This window comes from Cnephaeus nilssonii (genome assembly GCF_951640355.1).
Source record: "Cnephaeus nilssonii genome assembly, chromosome: 14".
NCBI classification, from domain to species: domain Eukaryota; kingdom Metazoa; phylum Chordata; class Mammalia; order Chiroptera; family Vespertilionidae; genus Cnephaeus; species Cnephaeus nilssonii.
In genome coordinates, this window is record NC_137085.1 from 20,494,066 (window position 1) to 20,513,926 (window position 19,861).

Sequence of the window (19,861 nt, forward strand, 5' to 3'; positions counted from 1 at the left end):
AAGCAGTCCACAGTTCCCAGTGCCTATGGAATAAAATCCAGTTTCCAAGCCTGGCTCCCATGCCTCTGGGTTACCTTCCTGGTTTCTCCTTTGCCAGTTCCCTGCTATTCCCTGATCGTGCCCATGTCTCCATCTCCTTTCACAGCCCTTTTGCCCAGCCTGCCCCTTGCTTTCCCCTCAGTCAAGTTCACATGCCCATCTTCGCAAACCCATCAAGATGACCTTGACTTTCCCAGGCCCACTCAGCCTTTTCCTTCTCTGGGCTCCGAAGTGCTGTGCATGTGCCTCTGTATACTGCCTATCACGCTACATCATGTGATTTCATCAGACAGTGAGTTTTAGTTCATCTCTGAGTTCCAGGACTTGGTGCAGATGGGGTCTCGATAAGTCATGCTGAATGAATCCATAACCACTATGCTTAACAGCAACTTTCCCTACAGGGCCCCTTAACATTTGCAAAGTATAGTCAGCCGATGCAGGTGAGTCTGGAGTGAAGACATTGGACAAAAGGCAGCGAAGACCAGCGGGTGACCCTACAGGCCCGGGGCAGTACAGAACTGGCTATCCTCTTTCCATAGACCAGTGGTCGGCAAACTGCAGCTCGCGAGCTACATGCGGCTCTTTGGCTCCTTGAGTGTGGCTCTTCCACAAAATACCACGGCCTGGGCGAGTCTATTTTGAAGAAGTGGCGTTAGAAGAAGTTTAAGTTTAAAAAATTTGGCTCTCAAAATAAATTTCAATCGTTGTACTGTTGATATTTGGCTCTGTTGACTAATGAGTTTGCCGACCACTGGGCTAGACTGTCGGGCTCCAGAGAGCGGCCGTGGCTCCGCTGGAGCCCTCGGCTCAGCACTTCCCCATTCACTACTGCCTCTCTCGCTGCTCCTCTTCCCCGAAGCCTGCTTCCATATTTTCAGGTCTTTGAATGTTGCAGCCAAACCACTGCTGTACTTCTGAAAGCAGAACCACACACCACCGGCCACCGCTCCTCGCTGACTTCCTGCTCCCGGGGCTCCAATCCCGGCCTCCCGCCCCTTCCTCCGCTGTGCACGCCCTTGTCGGGGCAGCCACATCCACCCCATGCGCACTGGCCCTGCACGCTGCCCCGGCGCCTCCTGCTCCTGCACCATCCATCCTCCTTCAGCCTCCTTTATCTCCCTCCATCCCTCTCTATCCCCTTCTATCCCCCTCCAGCCAGGCGCCCTGGGACCTCTGCCCTGCTCCTCACCACTCTCATGCTTGAACCACTTCCCCATTTGAATTCTGTATGTCCCTCCTCCCTTTATTCCGGGGAAGCCTGGTCCATAGTGTGACTTTTGTGGGTCAAAGGCCAGGATTAAAAATAGGAAGGAGTTGCCATTTCTGTCACCCCACTTCCTTAGCCAGGAAGAGGCCACAAAGGTAGCGCGTGCCCTGGCCAAGCAAAGAGGCTGCTAGAATTGCTGCACCAGCCAGGCCCCCGGGAGCGGTGGTCAGGAAAAACCCGAGGCCCACCGATGGGCTCGGGATGGGTTCCAGTTTCTCATGAAATGGAAGGTGTAGTAACCATGCCCATTTTATAGATGATTGCTCTCAGTTTTGAATCTAATTGAAACGAACAGATGCAAGACTGCATGAGGGATGAGCCACCTAAAACGTGTGAGGCCAAGTTTCTCCTAAAACTGAGAAAGACCAGATCCTCCACTTGGGATGACCAACAGAATAAAGTGAGATAATATTTAAAGTGACGAGCGCAGCATATAACACATAGACATCTCGCCAAAGAAAGCCAATTACCTTCCCCTTTAAAACTGCTGTTGCTTCCTTAAGTGGAGGGCCCGATGGGAGGCTTTCGGGCTCCTTCGAGCTGCCCTCGCTGGAATGCACTTAGTACCTCGGGGCGCTGCCATCAGAGGCCGCACACAGCCTGCCGCCCGGCCAGCTGGGTGGTGGTAGGTGGCACTGAGCCAGCGTCCTCAGCAACCTCGGGAGCTGCTGAGGCAGGGTGACTTTGATGTGGAGCCAAAGGAAGACGTGTTGTAATTATCTAAATTATCTGAGGCCCCCACAAAACTCAAAGAACTACAGGTCGCTTGCAAATTTCAAATTCCCTGCTGCTGGCCATCACACCAGCTGAGTTCTTGGTTCCTCATCCAGCCCCAGTCCTGCAGTCTCACACGCTGGGGCCTTTGCACACGCTGGAGTCCCTGCCTGGCATTGCCTCCCATCCCCTCCTCTCCCCTCCCTTCTGTAGCTGTTTGAAAATTTCCCCTCAGCCCCACAGCCCCTCCGCCAGGAAGCCACCTCTGCCCACCCCTCTGCAGTGCTCTGTGCATGTGGCATGTATCCCTCTCTGCTGTAATCCCCCAGTTGTGTGCCTGGGTCCCCAACAACATGTGGGCTCATCGAAGGCAGTGAGCAAGCTTTGATCCTCTTCGGGCCTGGGGCTCCCTCGATGCCTGACACAGAGAGGACCTCAAGACGTGTTTGTTGAAATGCACTCCTACAACCATGTGGTAGAGGAGGGAACCAACGTTTTAAAATCTAAAAGAGCTCTTTTTGATTTCTAGCTGTTCAACGAAATAACCCATGCCATTGGTTTGAGTTGGTTAGCCTCTCTTGCAACCCAGTTTCCATTTTGTGAACTAGAACGATGAGATGAGTCTCAGATAATTGTTTAAAGGAAACACACACACACACACACACACACACACACACACACACACACCACACACACACACACACACACACACTCCAGTGGGACGTTTCCACAGTTGGAGAGAAATGGAGAGTGAGCCATTTACACTGACATGCCAATGCCAGGTCAAAGCAAGATGGCCCGTCACCACCACTCAGGGGTATTGACCTTGATGTCTTGATCTCAGCCTCTTCTATACACAGGCCCTAAGTCCGGGAATAGTCAGCTCAGCAGGGAGACCAGACTACATGAGGCCTCCTGAGCATCCCTCCCAAGGACAGAGCATGCCTTGACTCCAAGAGAGGGAAAGAGAGATAGAAACATCAATGATAAGAGAGAATCATTGATCGGCTGCCTCCTGCATGCCCCACACTGGGGATTGAGCCCACAATCAGGGCATGTGCCCTGACCGGAAATCAAACCGTGACCTCCTGGTTCATAGGTTGATGCTCAATTACTGAGCCACGCTGGCTGGCCTTGACTGAGTTTCTAACCTGCCCTATAAATATCAGGCCTATTAGCCAACACACACACACACACACACACACACACACACACACACACACACACACCTATATATATTGATACACTGATATCAATAGATAGATACTACTGGTCTTGTTTTTCTGGAGATCCCTGACTCACACATGGCAGAAATGAAATTTAAAAATCCAGAAGAAATACACAGATTGGGACAAGAGGCTAGCCTATCTCCAAGTCCATACAATGCCCTTGGAGCGGGCTCCTGAGGGTGGGTCTAATTATCAAGTACTTGCCCTGCTCAGCATGACTCAATTATAAGAGGAATGAAGCTGAAAATCTCACTATGGCTCCTCAGAAAAAGTCCTCTGATAGCTTGAGATGTCTACTGAATCCTGTAGCCAGACTCTGGACAGTGGTTAGCCCACCTGCTTCTGGGAAAATCCATCATCCTTTGTGATTAGGACTACAACTATAGCTGAAAGAAACTCTTTATGATGTCATTTGGAGTCAGAATCAAGCGGTCCTTCACAGCCACCTGCCCCCTCCTAACCCATTCAGTCTGGAAACACTTCCATTCTTATCAACTTCAACTGAGCAGTGACCAGCAGTGGACTTACGATGATGCTCTTATGTTTTGCTTTTTTATAAAGTCAATAAAAATAATTCTTAAATGCAACTTTTATATTAATGATTTTAAAATACTATCACTTCTGTATAATTCATTGCTTATTTTTGCTGCACAATAGTTCATGAGGCCTCACACATAGATTTCTGTGTGGTCGCTCGTGATGGCAAAACAAATAGAACATGGACCTACCAGCCTCGGATGCTTCTGCATTGGGTTTCAGTGTCAGGTTTCCGATAACCCTGCAGTGCATGCAGCCGTGGTGGGTCACTTGGTCCCTCTACCCCTGAGCTTTAGAGAGGCCAGAGCAGGGCGGAAGTTATGAGGTCATCTCATTTTGACACTGACAAATCGAGGTGAATCTCTCACGGCACATTTCCTCCCAGAAGTAGAAAGCATTAAACATTGTCTATATACCAGACCCCGTGCACATGGGCGTTGGGTCGTGGACTCCAATGCCTCTAGCTCTCGTAGAAAAAGTGACAACTTGTCATCTGTAATTTTAATACTAAACTCTGGGTGAGCTCGGTTTTACCTGTGGTCTGCCTCCCTTGGAGAGGTTTCATGCCCATGAACACACTGAAAGAAGACACACACTTTTTTCATTTGCCAGAAGCTCAGCCTACTAGTGTCTGTGCAAATTAGCTACACTCTTGGTTTTGCTTTTTTTTGTAATTTCAAGTTTGCTGTGCCCAGATGTCTTGTCATGTCATTACAGAAGCACAAGCTTGTGAGTCCTAGAGGGTCTGGCAGGAGGAATTTTTCAAATCCCCTGAACAGGTTTCCACGGCCCAGCCATCTGGTCGCCCTAACATACAGCCAATTGCCATGCTCTGCTTCACCTTCTCCCAAATACCCCATGACCTGGAGGTGACTCAGAGCCCCAGAATGAAGAAAATCCTCCGAATCCCAATCACTTCCTCCATCACATCCTCCAGCCCCACTTACAAAGCAGAAAGGCTCCGGATGAATGAGCAAAGTGGAAGCTGAGCCCAGCAAACTTCTCTCTGAATGTGAATGAACGGTTGCAACATTCTTTGCAATCTGGGTCAAGGGAGTTCAGTTTTTCTGCCTTTAGCCTGCGGGTCTCAGATGACACTTGGCAGGTGGACAGCCCTGCTGTTTCTTGCAGGCCAGCAGATTGTTTATAATCCTCAAACAAAACCAAAAAAAAAAAAAAATGAAAGACAGTCAATAGCAAGTTCTGAGGAGAATGTGGAGCAGCCATCAAACACGGCTGATAAGAATGTAAGTTGGTACAACCACTTTGAAAACCTACGTGGCAATAGCTCCAAAAACTGAAAACACCTTAGTCCCGGCAGCCCCTCTCTGGGTTATATATCCGACAGACGTGCACGCACTGGAATGTCCATAGCAATGCTATTCATAACCGCCCAAGGCTGGAGACAACAGAATGTCTACGAGCAGTAGAATGGATGCAGAAGTATATTCACACAATGGAATGCAGCAATGAGAATGATAATCTGTGGCTATGAGCAACATCAGGGAAGAATGTCATAGTGTGATGTTGAGCCAAAGAGACCAGACACCAAAAAAGGACATACTGTGTGAGTCCACTGACAGAAACTATAAAAACAGAACTGACCTATAGAAGAGCAATCAAGAGAATGGTTACCATTGGAGGGAACATTGTGACAGGAAAGGGTCACCAGGGGACTCTTCGGTGATAGGTAATATTTGATTATCTATTGCCACCTAATAAATTACCCCAAAATTAGGGACTGCTGACAACAACTATTGCCCAGCCAGGGTGGCTCAGTGGTTGAGCATCCACCTATGAACCAGGAGGTCATGGTTCCATTCCCGGTCAGGGCACATGCCTGGGTTGCAGGCTTGATCCCCAGTGTGGGGCATGCAGGAGGCAGCTGATCAATGATTCTCTCTCATCATTGATATTTCTATCTCTATATACCTCTCTCTTCCTCTCATAAATGAATAAAATCTATTTTTAAAAAAATAGGACCACATCATTGATGGATGAATGGGTAAAGAAAATGTGATATAGATGTGAATATATATGTATGTAGATACTTACAGATGTAGATATATATATATATATATATATATATGGGGGGGGGGGTGAGGAGAGCCTGGGTTTGAAGCCCTCAAGAGTACTCTGTGGCTGCCAGAACAAGACCCAAGTCGCCAAGCAGAGCGACAAGTGAATCACCCAATTCCTGCTTAGTCACTGCAAGGTACTTTCCACACCGACACATGGAGATGGTTACCAGAGAACTGTCTGCTGGCTGCTCTCGCATCAGCTCAAAGAAAATGTTGTTGTAACCTTTACTTGGGAGGGGGAAAAATAGCATCACTTTCCCTTTCCCTTTCTTGTTGGAGAGAGATTTGTTGGCAATACAGTTGAAGTGGTTGTTTTTGTTTACCCTGGAGAAAGTTTCCAGATAGCTCTGAATCCTGCGCTTTGTGCCTGTGGCGGGCTCTTCGGGTCTTAAGCACTTAATGTCTAAGTGTGTAAACAGCCCCCTTCGAGATGACTGTCCCAGGCTGCCCAGATCCCAGGGCCTCCCATCGAGCTCTCGGATCGCCAGCAGAGTCCTCCCGGCCTGGAGGAGTTAGAGAGCCACCGGTCCAAGTCCTCACTCTGACCTACTATCAGTATTAACTAGGGCACTTCCAACTTCCTGACCCCCCTACTTCCTAATTAATAATCATGAGGATTAGTAATGCTTACCCACAGAGTGACTATGAGAATTAAATGAGGTGATGTGTATGTAGAAGCACCAAACACTGCTTAGCAGTAACATAGTAGTTGATTAGTTAAAATGAGTTCACCTCTCCCTCCTCTCTCCTGATCCTTCATTCATTGTTTCCCTGTCATTTTCTCCTTTTAAACACCCTCTCTTCCTCTTCCTTCCTTCCACTCCAAACTTAATCAGTGGCAACACTCCCCTCTCCTCTCTGCTCTGCTCATTCCATATATGTAAACTGCCTTGTTTCAAGTCTCAAACCCCCTCTGCATTCACAGCCATCCCTCTGGCTGGCATAGCCTTGGCATGGTGGCTATTGAAAGCCAGCCAAATTCTGGTTAAAAACACTGCAATTCTTGGCCAGACTTTCTCTCCTTACAAACAAGGGTGATGTTTCAGGCATGGGAAGTCTTCCCATCCATTTAAACCCCAGGGGGAAAAAATAGCAGCACCTCAGTGTGTGGCCTTAGGTGGACAGCCATGCGAGGCTTCGGGTATTGACAGAAATAAATCTGGTGTTTCTGAAAATTGTGAAACATGTGCAGTGAATGTGTCATCCCAACAAAAGTGAGTCAGTCCCCAGGCCTGGGCCCAAATCTGGCTGTGTTTGCTTTCTAAATAGAAAGTATATTCCTGGCCAGCCTAACATTAGCAAATCGGTGGTCAATGAGAGTGGAGAGAGGCAGAAGAGGAGACATGCAAATCTATACTTTGCAAGAACTATTACTGGAAAAAATGAAGTTCTCCCTCTTTGATTTAAAACATATTTTTTTCCTTTTTATTCTTTCCTTTTCTCTCTATCCTCTGTCTGCACCAAGTTTTTCCTTCCAGCATTATCTTAGCACAGACTTTTAAGGTGGTCTTTGAAAATAGGATCACATCAAGACAAAAAAAAGAAAAGAAAAATACAAAAGATCAATGAGCTGGTCCTTTGAAAAGATAAACAAGATTGACAATAAGCAGACTCATAAAAGAAAAAAGAGAGAGAGAGAGGGCCCAAATAAATAAAATAAGAAATGAAAGTGAAGAACAACTATATGCCAACAAATTGGACAACCTAGATGAAATGGATAAATTCCTATAAACATATAGTGTTCCAAGACTGAATCAGGAAGAATCAGAAAATCTGAGCAGACTGATTACAATTAATGAAATGGAAGTGATAGTCAAAAAACTCCCAGCAAACAAAAGCCCTGGACCGGATGGCTTCACGGGTAAATTTTACCAAACATTCAAAGAGGAACTAACACCCATCCTCTTCAAACTATTCCAAAAATGCAATAGGAGGGAAAACTCCCAGGCCAGCATTATCTAATTCCAAAATCAGATAAAGACACTACAAAGAAAGAAAATTATAGGCCAGTATCCCTGATGAATATAGATGCAAAAATACTCAACAAAATAATAGCAAACCTGATTCAGCAATACATTAAGATCATATACCATGATCAAGTGGGATTTATTCCTGGGATGCAAGCTTGGTACAATATTCACAAATCAATTAACGTGATACACTATATAAACAAAATAAAGGATTAAAAACCACATGATCATATCAATAGATGCAGAAAAAGAATTTGATAAAATCCAGCACCCACTTATGATAAAAATAACTTCCAATAAAATGGGAATAGAGGGAACATACCTCAATGTAATAAAGGCTGTATATGACAAACCCACAGCCAATAACATACTCAATGGGCAAAAACTACATGTGCTTCCCTTAAGATAAGGAACAAGACAGAGATGTCTGCTTTCACTACTCTTATTCAATATAGCACTGGAAGTCCTAGCCACAGCAATCAGACAAGAAGAAGAAATAAACGGTATCCCAATTGGAAAGGAAGAAGTAAAACTGTCATTACTTGCAGATGACATGATACTGTATATAGAGAACCCTAAAGATCCCTCCAAAAAATGACTGGACCTGATCCATGAATTTAGTAAAGTAGCAAGATACAAAATAAATATCAGATATCAGTTGCATTTTTATATCAGAAAGGGAAACTAAGAAAACAATCTCATTTACAATTGCACCAAAAAGATAAAAATAAAATACCCAGCAATAAACTTAAACAAGAAAATAAAAGACCTGTACTTGGAAAACTATAAGGCACTAAAGAAAGAAATAAAAGAAAATACAAATAATTGGAAGCATATACCATGTTCATGGATAGGAAGAATTACCACCATTAAAATGTCCATACTACCCAAAGCAATCTATAGATTCAATGCAACCCCTGTCAAAATACCAATGGCATATTTCACAGAACTAGAACAAATATAGCAAAAATTTATATGGAACCACAAACAAACAAAATAGCCTCAGTAATATTGAGAAAGATGAACAACTTTGGGGGTATCATGCTATCCAATATAAAACTATACCAGAAGGCCATAGTAATCAAAACGGCATGGTATTGGCATAAAAACAGACATTCAGATTAATGGAGCAGAATAGAGACCCAGAAATAAACCCACATTTGTACGGTCAATTAATATTTGACAAAGAACATACAATGGGGTAAAAACAGTTTATCCAATAAATAGAGCTGGGAAAATTAATAGATATGTGCAAAAAAACCCTGAAACTAGATCACCTCCTTTCACCTTTTACAGGAATACACTCAAAAAAGATTAAATACTTAAATGTAAGATTCAAAATCATAAAACTCTTAGAAGAATATCCAATACATACTTTGTTATCACTCTTAGTAACAATTTTTGGATGTATCTGCTTGGGTAAGGGAAACAAAAGAAAAATAAACAAATGGAAGTACATCAAACTAAAAGGTTTCGCACAGCAAAAAAACAACAACAAAACAACAACAACAACAACAACAAAAAACATAAAAAATACGAAGAGATGTCCTAGCTGAGTTTGCTCACTGGTTAGAGCATCAGCCTGTGGACTGAAGGGCTGTGGGTTCAATTCTGGTTAAGGGCATGTACATCAGTTGCAGGCTCGATCCCCAGCTCTGGTTGGGGTGGATGCAGAAATCAACATCCCCAAGTGGAATCGATGTGTCTCTCACATCCATGTTTCTTTTTGTCTCTCCCTCTCCCTTCTACTCTCTCTAAAAATTAATGGAAAAAATACCCTCAGGAGAGAATTAATAACAACAAAAATCCCACAAAAACAAATAGACAATCTACTAAATGGGAGAACATATTGCCAATGATACATCTGATAAAGGGTTAAAATTTATAAAGAGCTCATACTACTCAACACCAAAACCCCAAACAATCCAATTAAAAAATAGGCAAAGAATCTGAATAAACACTTCTCCAAAGAGGATATACAGATGGGAACATACATATGGGAAGATGCTCAGTGTCACTAATTGTCAGAGAAAAGCAAATTAAAACCACAATGAGATATCATCTCACACCATAATGACTAACATCAATAATGTCAAGTGTTGATGAGGATGTGGAGAAAAGGGAACCCTCATGCACTGTTGGTGGGAATGCAGACTGGTGCAGCCAGTATGGAAAACTGTATGCAGTTTCCTCAAAAGATTAAAAATGGACCTGCCTTACAACCCAGTGATTCCACTTGGGGATGTACAGCATGGTGATTATAGTCAATTATGCAGTATTGCATATTTGAAAGTTGCTAAGAGAGTAAACCATAAAAGTTATCCTCAAAAGAAAAATAAATGTTATAACTAGGTATGGTGGTGGATGTTAACTAGACTTATTGTGGTGATCATTTTGCAATATATGCAAATACTAAACCGTTAACATCTGAAACTAATATAATCTTATAAGTCCATTATACCAATTAAAGTATTTTAATTATTAAATATTAAATATTTTCCAAAGTAAAGGAAGGAAGGAGGAAGGAAGGAAGGAAGGAAGGAAGGAAGGAAGGAAGGAAGGAAGGAAGGAAGGAAGGAAGGAAGGAAGGAAGAAAGGAAGGAAGGAAGGAAGGAAGAAAGGAAGGAGGTGAATTTGGGACAACACTGTCGGGGGTGTTGGTTCTTTAAGGAAACAGAACCATAAAGCTGCATAGAGACAGCCTGGGTTAATTGGATGCTGTAACCTTCAGAGTAAGATAGGCCTGGGTTCAAACCCTGGTTCTTCCTTCAACTAGCTGTGTGTGTGAGACAGCGAGAGAAAGAGGGGAAAAATCCTAACTCAGGCTTAGTATCACTTCAACCAATAGGAACATCCTGCCTCTTGCCTGTGAAGATTAAAGACTGGCATCAGCAGAGCCTAGGCCACGGCAGGTGCCCAGCGTCTCTGAGTCACCTTTCTCTTCCTTGCCCTGGGAAGGTAGGTTTCCGGAATGCGAAGCCTCTTCACTCCCTGAGCACCCGGGGCTGCCCCTTCTGGGGGGTGTGAGCGCCGAGCCTTCCGGAGCAGCAATAACCGCAGCAGCTGCTACGTCAGCTTTGCCTCTCCACTCCAGACACAGATTCTAGAGAAGACAAGCAACGCAGGGCCCGGGCCTCCTGGTGCCAGCATCCCTGGCCAGCCCAGATGCCTGAGTCACGTGGGCTCCGTGGTGCCAGAGGAAGTGATGCAACCACCCTCCGGCTTTGGGTCAGCCAGGAGGAAAGTGTCCTGTTACAGCGTATGCGGGGCTGGCCTCAGGGCTCCAGGCCTGTACCCTGGCCCAAACCCACAGCAAAGGGGCGGCGGCAGGAGAGCCCGTCTCTGTGCAGACACTGCCTGCTGTTTACCCTGCTGGTGCGCCGCCATCCGGGCCCCAGGAAGGGCCTAGCCACGCACATCATCCCTGGGTTTCTGCTTTCCTCTTACTCCAGCCCTGACTACAAACACCTGTTTCCTTTGGCTGGGACCCTATGGGGTACAGCTATTCAATTGACTTCATATGCATAGCAGGCATATAATTGAATTCAATTATAATAACTACACTCATTAAAAACCTATGTAATGTTCATTAAGCAGCCTAGGTAATATGCAATTAATATTAACATATGAATTGTGCATTGGGTCACTAATATGCACATTATGTATAATATTCAACGCGTGTATTAATTACAGCACATGCCAGAAAATCATTCAAAGCTTGCAGGCCCGTCCCAGTTAGAAACCCTTTTGATCTCATACAAATCCCTTTTATGGAGCATCTTTTCCATTCATTGGAACATAGGCATTTCAGCTCTTTACACAAAGATAGCTGTTGGCGAGAAAGGACTCAGGAGCTGGTTCGTGGAAGTGAGTAAACTCAAGACGCCAGTACGGAGCGTATCCTGGAGAAGGGCCATGACCTTGAGGGCAGAGTTCAGACTTCTGTGTTCTGCCCTGGCCTTCACCAAGACTTCCCCTGCCACTCACTCCCACCTGCATAATAGCACTTGACATCACCAGGACATTACATAGATTATCTCATTAGGGGGACGACTAACATGCTCCGGAAATGCAGGATGGCAATCGCGCTGAGCGTGGCTGCCAGCAAGCTCCCCGTGGAAAGTTTCTGCATTAAAGAAAAGTGGCTGCTCGGTCGCACCCATCCTGCCCTCGACACGGGTAGGTTTGTCCAATGTCGATTAGCCGTGACGCGCAGGCCTGGGAATGCTGCCCCTTAGGCGAGGTTCCCTCATAGCTTCTCCTCACACCGCGTGCTCGGCATTGCCTGGTGCTTGGAGTTACCATGTCCACTTCACAAACTTGGGGAAGTGAGGCTCTGGTGAGTGAAGCGAGTTGCCCAAGGTCAACGCAGCCGGCCTCCCTGGCACGAAGGAGATGACAGGAAAGGGCCAGAGAGGCCTGCGTCCTAACTCCTTGGGGCTGGTTTCTGACTCTGCACCCAGCCTTCCCCCAACTTTGGCTGAAATTAGCCAACCGCTGACGGCCCACCGCCTCATCTCCCTGTCCGCAGCTGCCTATCAAGAAAGCCCTGGGAATCCCACTTCTCTAAAGGAACTGGCATCGCACACTGTTCCCTCCAACAGTCACTGGAGTATTCACTGACCACTGCCTCAAACCAGGCCCTGTGCAGGACACTGAGGCGAGAAACGCCAGCAAGGTTACGCTGGATGTGGGTGTTGCTCTCCATCTTCTCAGCCTCTCTCATCCTCACCCTCCTGAGTGGGCATATCTCTCCATGGCATGTGTCCTTTTCTTCCTCTCAACACCGTGAAACACTCACAACAGACTAAAACCCACATAACACCACGGCTCGGTCTGCACCTGACTCAGCACCCTCAGCGCCACCCTCAGCCCCCACCCACTCTGCCTCACTCTGCTTGGTTTTTCTCACTGGCCTAGGAGAGCACTTTGTCCTGCACAGGTGCGCGGCTCATCACTAAGTTTCTTGAAAAGATCCAAACCAGAGCCACCTCCTCCAGGAAGCCCTCCCTAACACCCCCAAGCAAAGCTGCTTCTTCTGCCCCATCTAGCATTTCCAGATCCCTTTGTGCATAAGGCGCTTCACAGGGATAATTTATTTACCCATTTGTCCTCTACTGCTCCCCCTCCCAACACACAACCCGTCGGAGCCACCCGTGAGTCTTTTTGATCCCCACACAGTAGGATCACAGATAATGGGTCAAACTAATGAATTCATCCATCCCAGAAAGCGCTCCAGGGAGTCAAGCACCAACATTCTGGAGTGAGGGGGATCTGAATTTAATCCCTGCTTTTACGTTCTCAAGCGAAGTGACCTTGGGCAAGCCACCTAAGCTCTTTAGTCGCTCTGGAGTGAAGGAGGGGGTCCTGTATAAAGATCACAATCCTTTCTTCAGTCTCCAGGACTCATAAAATATTGTACCTAAAAGGCCCAGTCCAGAGGCTGGAGCCTGGTCATCTTCCCCTTCTCTCCAGCTACCTGCCAGTTCTCCTGGCCACCGCCCTGGGGAGCGGAGGTGGGGCAGGGCCGCTCACAGGCAAAGGGGCTCCCGGCCCTGGCTGCTTCTTGCATCATGAGACTGAGTCTCCCACCTCACGTGGGTGTCCTTAGCTAGAAGAAGGAACCCCACGTTTGCCCAGCACCCACTTGGTGCCTGGTGCTGACACCCCTCACCTCACCCTCTGTGTCCTGTGTGAAGGGAAATGAGATGCTGCCTGCCAGTGTGATTTGTGAACTGTAAATCAGGATGCAAATTTCCGTGGTTACCTGTCTAAGAGGACACAGAGGCCTCAGGGAAAGAATTCAGCGCTCACCCCTGCTCCCCTCACCCACCTTCCCAGAGTCTGAACCTGCAGAGGGCAAAGGCCCCGCCTGGCCAGGTTCGCGACTGGAAAAGGTGTTGGAGAGGAGGGCTGATTCATACCCATTCCCTGACTCCTTTATGCATCCATTCGCTCACACACACACTCCTCATCCACCCACTCACTTGTCTGTGCGCCATGTGTGCAGGCAGGGTGTGTGCGGTGCCGGTCTGAGCTGGGAGCAGGTGAAGGGGTCCACGTGACTCGGGTCTCTGCCGTGGAGGAGTTCTCTGTTGACCTCTCAGCTGAGTGCACACATGAGCAGGGAACAGGCATGCAAGCAGGTCACTGCGACGTGCGGTGTGTCTTCTAAGCCTCGACCGGGGCTCCGAAGACAGACTCACCCTCTGTGCCATGGAGTATGGGCATGAAGTGCTGATGGCAGGGCTGAGTGCGGGGGACGGGACTGTGGGAATCTAGAAGGCCAAGCCAGAGAGTTATTTGTTGCCCCAGGTAAATGGGAGCCACTGAAAGCCTCAACGCAAAGAGCTGCCCCAAGAATCATCCAGCTCCTGCTGCGATTCCCGGGCAACTTGGTCTGCCCTCTGCTGCAATCCCCACCCACCCACCCCGTGGCCATGGCGAGAGTCAAAGCAATTGGTGTCCCAGTTCTAGGAAGCATTCCCTGCGTGACTTGGGCAAATCACTTGAGTCCTTTGACCCTCAAAATAATACCAGCATTATTGTGCCCCCTCGCTGAATGGTGGCGCCATACTTTAAAGCATTATAGCTCAATGGTTAAGGTGCAGGCTCAAAGGTCAGACCCAGCCAACGTGCCAACTCTGTTATTTGGGGACCACTTCACTCCATGGATCCTCAGTTTTTCACCTCTAAAATGGGCATGATCCCATTTCCATTGTGGTTGTGTGAATTAAAAGAGAAAAATGCATGTAAAAGGATTAGCACAGTGCTGGCACGTAGTAGGCACACAATGTGATATGATGATCATCATCATTTTTATGTCTTTATTAATATAGATTTATTAATATAGATAGGATAACTGCTTGACACTTGGGATTCTATCAGAACTTCCAGCTCACTCGAGTTCTTGCCTCACACAACACTCCCAAAGATCTCAGGCCAAGCCCAGGTGCCACGCCCATGCGGCACCCCCTCCCAGAGTTCCAGTTTGCATTCTGAGAAGGAAACAACTGCCAAAAAAAATCCAACTGCATGGCTTTTCTATCCGAGAGAAAATGTAAAAATATAAGACACTTGCCGGAACATACCACTTCTTGTCCCAGGGACTTCCTACGAGTTGGAGGGCCTTTCCGCAGCACTCCTGGCCCAGGCCTGCCACCAGGACGTTTCCCGGCACACACGGCTGGTGCCCCCAGCCAGGCTCCTCCAAGGAGAGTGGGGGGGGGGGGGGGCGGGAGGAGGCGGGGAGGCGGAGGTCCTGCCGGGTACAGAGGCGCCCGAGGCCAAACAGTGCCTACTTCCCGGCCTCGCTGCCCTGCAGGGAAGGTGGGGCAGGCGTTGGGCTGTGTCCAGGGTTCCGAGGAAGAAGCCCTGTTTACCTCCAGGATAGAAGATGCAAAGCTTCGAACCGCCCTTGGCGTTCTGCTGCCTCCCTGGAGAGAGAAGGCCCTCCTGAGAAACCAGAGAAGCTGTGTTGTGCCATGTCTCCTGCCCTGTTCTGTTCTCCATCTGGGCGGAGCTGGGACTTCACCCCGACCCCCTCCTTGTGCTGGGAAGGACACCTCATGCCCACAGTGCGGAGGAAGGAGATGCTGGGTGCTCCGCTGAGCTCCCTGTGTGCAGGAGCGGCTCAGACTCGTGACCACACCTTGGGAGCCGGAGATGCAGTCCTTAGCACACAGTAGGTGCTCCCAAAACAATAAATGATTAATCAGCTTATCAGATTCCCTAGCAATTCACTGCTCTATTATCTCACTTAATACTCATGCTAAGCCTGCAGACACTTTGGAGAAAGAAGGCTCAGACAGATTCGCAGGGTAGAAAGTGGCAGTGCCAGGATTGGAGCCGTGTCTGTCTGACTCAAGGCTCTCCCTCTCGGAAAAGGGGAGTGTGGGTCTCCATGTTGACAAGCCTCCAGCTTCCAGACTCTGCCCACAGAGTGCTGCCTGGGGAGGGAGACTGAGCCTGAACACCGATGGCCAAGGCCCTGCCTTCTGACCAGGAAGACAGCCCGGGGAGAAAATGCAGAACGGGGTAAAGGAAGCGGCCTGGATGCTGAGCAGGGCCTGGGAGGGGCGGAGGGCGCACCATGAATGTTATCAGTAAGTCAGCACAGAAGGGCTTTCAAACCCAGCGCTGCACACAGGCAAGGCACTAATTGCCCTCGTGTCAGTGGAGGTCAGGAGGACTCCGCGCAGGAGGAACCTCGCCAACCCAGAGCCTGGGAGTCAAGCAACGACAATAAAAAGGAGAGCCGCCGTTCAGGAATTGCCTACACTATCCAGATACTCTGCGGGGCAAGCACAGTACATGCATACCTGTACCCAGTCCTCACAACCACTCCACGAGGTGAGAACTAGAATCCCATTTTACAGATGAGAAAACTGAGACTCAGGTCCTGACACTGGCCCCACAGCTGGTAAGTGGCACAGTCAGGATTTGCACCCACATCTGACTGACTCCAATGCCTGTTCTACTTCATAAGCTCCAACGGCCACAGGGGCCAGGCAGGCTACTCAAACGAGGGAAGCATGGAGGGCGTAATAGGACGTAGTGGGGGCTGGAGACAGCTGGAGAGCTCACACTCTGTCTCCAGGGGCAGCTGCTCCTCAGCTTCAGCCACGTCTTGCCATTAGAGAATGCGCACCCCACAAGGCCAGGTCTTCTCGTTTCAGCAAAAGCCAGATTTAAGTTCTACTTCCGGGTGTAAAAGCCAAGAGTTAAGTATTCAGGATTAATTTTTAAAATACAGAAACACTTGGCAGCTTAAGCAAAGCCTGTCTGAAAGACGGATATGGCCATTTTGCAATCTCTATCCTACAGGGAGGGTGGTAGAGAGCCTCCCGTCACTAGAGGTACTCAAGCATATTCTGTACTATTGACCGAGGTGTGGGGAAGAGCAACAGGAGAGGAAGCTGCTGGGAGTGGACCTGCATGAGTCCCTGAGTCGGCAGAGTGGGAGTGGGCAGGTACCCTAAGCAAGAAGAATGCTAAGAGCAAAGCTGTGGAGCCAGGAACAGTCCTGCATCCTCATTCACTCCCAACTCCAAAGCCTTCAATGGCTCCCCATTTCCCTCTGACCACGGCGTTCAGATGTATAGCTCTGCCTAAGTTCCTGACCTAACTGACCATTACGTGGGTCTAGGAAAGGCCACCCTCAGTGCTTCCCAGACCTGCCTTCAGATTCCCCCCACCCCCACCCCCCTCTGCCCAGGCCTCTCCACGCCACTTCTCCAAACTGTCATCCACTCATAATCTTAACTGCCCAACAGGAAGGACCACAGAGAACGGCTGCCCCTCATGGCTTTTCTCCCCAACTAGTCCACACCCCCTGGTGCTCCCTGCACCCCTAGTGCTCCCTGCACCCCTCCTGCACGCAGAGCTCTTTGCTGGGCCTTCAGGCCACCACATGGACAAGACCGATGTGGTCTCCTCTGCACTCACAGTTCCTCTGAGACCACACCATGTCCAGTCCAGTCCTGGCCACACAGGACAGACCCAGCAAGCGCGGGCTAAGGGGAAGCCAATGTGGATGAGATGGGGGTAGCTTTGACCACCCGGCAAGCCCCTGCACCTCCTCCCCACAGACACCCAGCCCCGACGATTCTTCCTTAATCTCTCTCCCGGGCATTGGAAGAGGCACCGTCGACAATAAAGCCTTGGGAACCTATAAAGAAAGTGGACAGAAGGTGGTGTCTTTTCTCCGAATGTTCTCACTCCCCCACCAACCATGGCAAAGGCCCAGACACACTACTCCTCTAGTTGGACGCTGGCCTTGCCTCTGCTGTGGCAGGCAGCCCTGCGCTGGCTGCCAGGGCCTGGGGTGGAGTACAAATAGCCCCCTCCCCCGTCAAGGAGACCGAGAGCCAAGAGCTCAACCCCAGGCACCCAGCCAGGTTCCCTTCAAGCCAGGGCCTGAGCACATGGACCCTAATCAACTGAAACCCCCCACCCTTCCTTCTGCAAACACCCTCTGCGCCAGTGCAGGGCGGGCCCGCAGGCCGGGCTGATCTTCCTGACCTCCCTGCCCGGCCCACACCTCAGAAGCTGGCCCAGGACCCCCACCCCTGCCAGCGTCAGCTGGCTCATCCGCAAAGGGTTCATCGGGAAGGTTCCATCCGCGCCCTCCGGACCAGGAGGGGGCCCCGGGTCAGAGAGGATGCTGACTTGGCAGGACTGGCCCTCACTTCCTCCGCTCTGTGCTCCAGTGCCCCTTCTCAGGGAGGCCTGCCCTCGCCTCCTGCAGTTGCCTACACAGCCAGCCGCCACCTGTGCCCAACCCGGCTCTCCTTTTTCTGTACGGAAATGTTTTACCATCTGATACAGCATCAGGTGCTCGTTTGTGGGAAATTCACTAGAATAAAAGGTTCATGAGGACAGGGACCTTTTTGTTCTGTTCACCACCAGTTCTCAAGTTCCCCGTTCTTAGCTGATGCTCAGTAAGTGTTGGAGGGAGGGAAGGAGGGAAGGAAGGAAGGGAGGGAGGGAGGGAGGGAGGGAGGGAGGGAGGGAGGGAGGGAGGGAGGGAAGGAGGGAAGGAAGGAAGGAGGGAAGGAAGGAAGGAAGAGCATCCTTAGAGAGCGTGGGCCCTGGTTAGCCTCTCTCTCTCCCCAGCTGGCATCTCTCCTACAGAACACACCCTCAGCCGGTGGCTCACGGCCTTTGGAGAGAAATGACTTCAGCTACCACTGTGTGAACCACCCTTTACGCAGGGCCGCTCAGCACCCGGCCGCGCAGACACACGACCCCATTCACCTTCTCAGTGACTCTGAGGGCCCTGTGGCTGTTTTGACTGTGGCTTGCCCGACCTCAGCACTGTTGACATCCAGGGCCAGATCACCCTTTGTTGCTGGGTCTGTCCTGTGTGTCCAAGTATCCCTGGCCAACCCCTACCCCGTGACAGCAGTACCCACCCAGCTTTGTGACAACTGAAAACGTCTCCAGACATTGCTAAGTGTCCCCTGCGGGCCAAGTCATCCCATTCGAGAACCTCTGTGTTAATTCCCCAGATGAGGAGAGCGAGGCCCAGAGAAGCGAGGGATGTTGCCCGATGCATCAACAGAGACTGGAATGCACCGGGGTGCCTCTTGCTTTAAGGCCAGTGTTCTCCCCGGCCACCCTCCCCTCGGTACTGCAGGACCAGGGGACCGTTGCTGGGACGACACCTCTGGTGTCCCAGCCATGGCAGAGCGAGGCTCTAACGTGCGAGCAGACCTTCCCAAGCAGCCGAAAAACACTTACTCACACTCTGGCTGTGCCTGGGAAACATCAGCAGTGATAAATCATATCTCTTAATTATCTGTGATTTCTGCAGCCGGCCAAGATTTCCTTTCGTGACAAATATTTGCTCTGAAATTCCTCTCCCCCTGAAAAGGAAAAGCAACAGCATGCGCGAGCCCTGGAGCTGGTCTCCTTGGGGTGAGCCCAGCCATCTCTGGTCATCCCTCCAGTCCCACCCAGCCCGGCGAGAGCAGGGTCCCTGCCCGGCATGCCTCTTCCGTCCATGCATTCAGTAGTGAAGAAGGGTTTCTGAGTTGGAGATGTTCACTCCCTTGGAAGAGTCCTGCTTGAAATCACGGTGAGGGAGAGACGAAGACAGAAAATGAAAGGGCATGGGGCCAGGGGTGAAAAGGCCAGGGTTCAAGTCTGTCCAACAGGCTGCAGGAGAAGTTACTCCACCCTTCCCAGGCCCCTCGGCACTGTCCGGAGAGTGGCTAGCATCTCAGCTTCCACAACTTTTAGCTCTTCACCCTCTGAGAAGGAGCGCCTTCCATCACCTTCCAATTGGAGACGTTGGAATAATCTCATCTCCCCCTACTCCTCCCTAAGCCCCCCAGTCATGCTGTACCTACTTACTCATTTTAAAACATGATTTTGCACATGTTATTGTTTTTAAGTGAATGCTTTTCCATTGTCTCTTCCCAGAAAACTCCTATTCACATTCTGAAATCCAATGCAAATATCCCTTCGTTATTCAACCTCCAGCCCCAACCCAGACCACGTCCATCCCTTCCTCTCTGG

General features: G+C 49.2%; 1 long non-coding RNA gene across 12 annotated transcripts in view; it reads right to left on the bottom strand.

The window, feature by feature from the left end:
- LOC307110632 overlaps positions 1-19,861 on the bottom strand; it is a 135,598-nt gene that overhangs the window by 67,143 nt on the left and 48,594 nt on the right. For 8 of the 12 annotated variants that reach the window (XR_013814469.1, XR_013814470.1, XR_013814471.1 and 5 more), the window contains exons 3-5: positions 19,082-19,206; positions 14,919-15,273; positions 13,825-14,115 (exon numbers count right to left, since the gene is read on the bottom strand). The exons of 1 other annotated variant lie outside the window; for it this stretch is intronic. This is a non-coding gene — a long non-coding RNA (uncharacterized lncRNA). The remainder of the gene's footprint in view (positions 1-13,824; positions 14,116-14,918; positions 15,274-19,081; positions 19,207-19,861) is intronic. 3 more of the 12 variants (XR_013814468.1, XR_013814467.1, XR_013814466.1) reach the window with 3 other exon arrangements.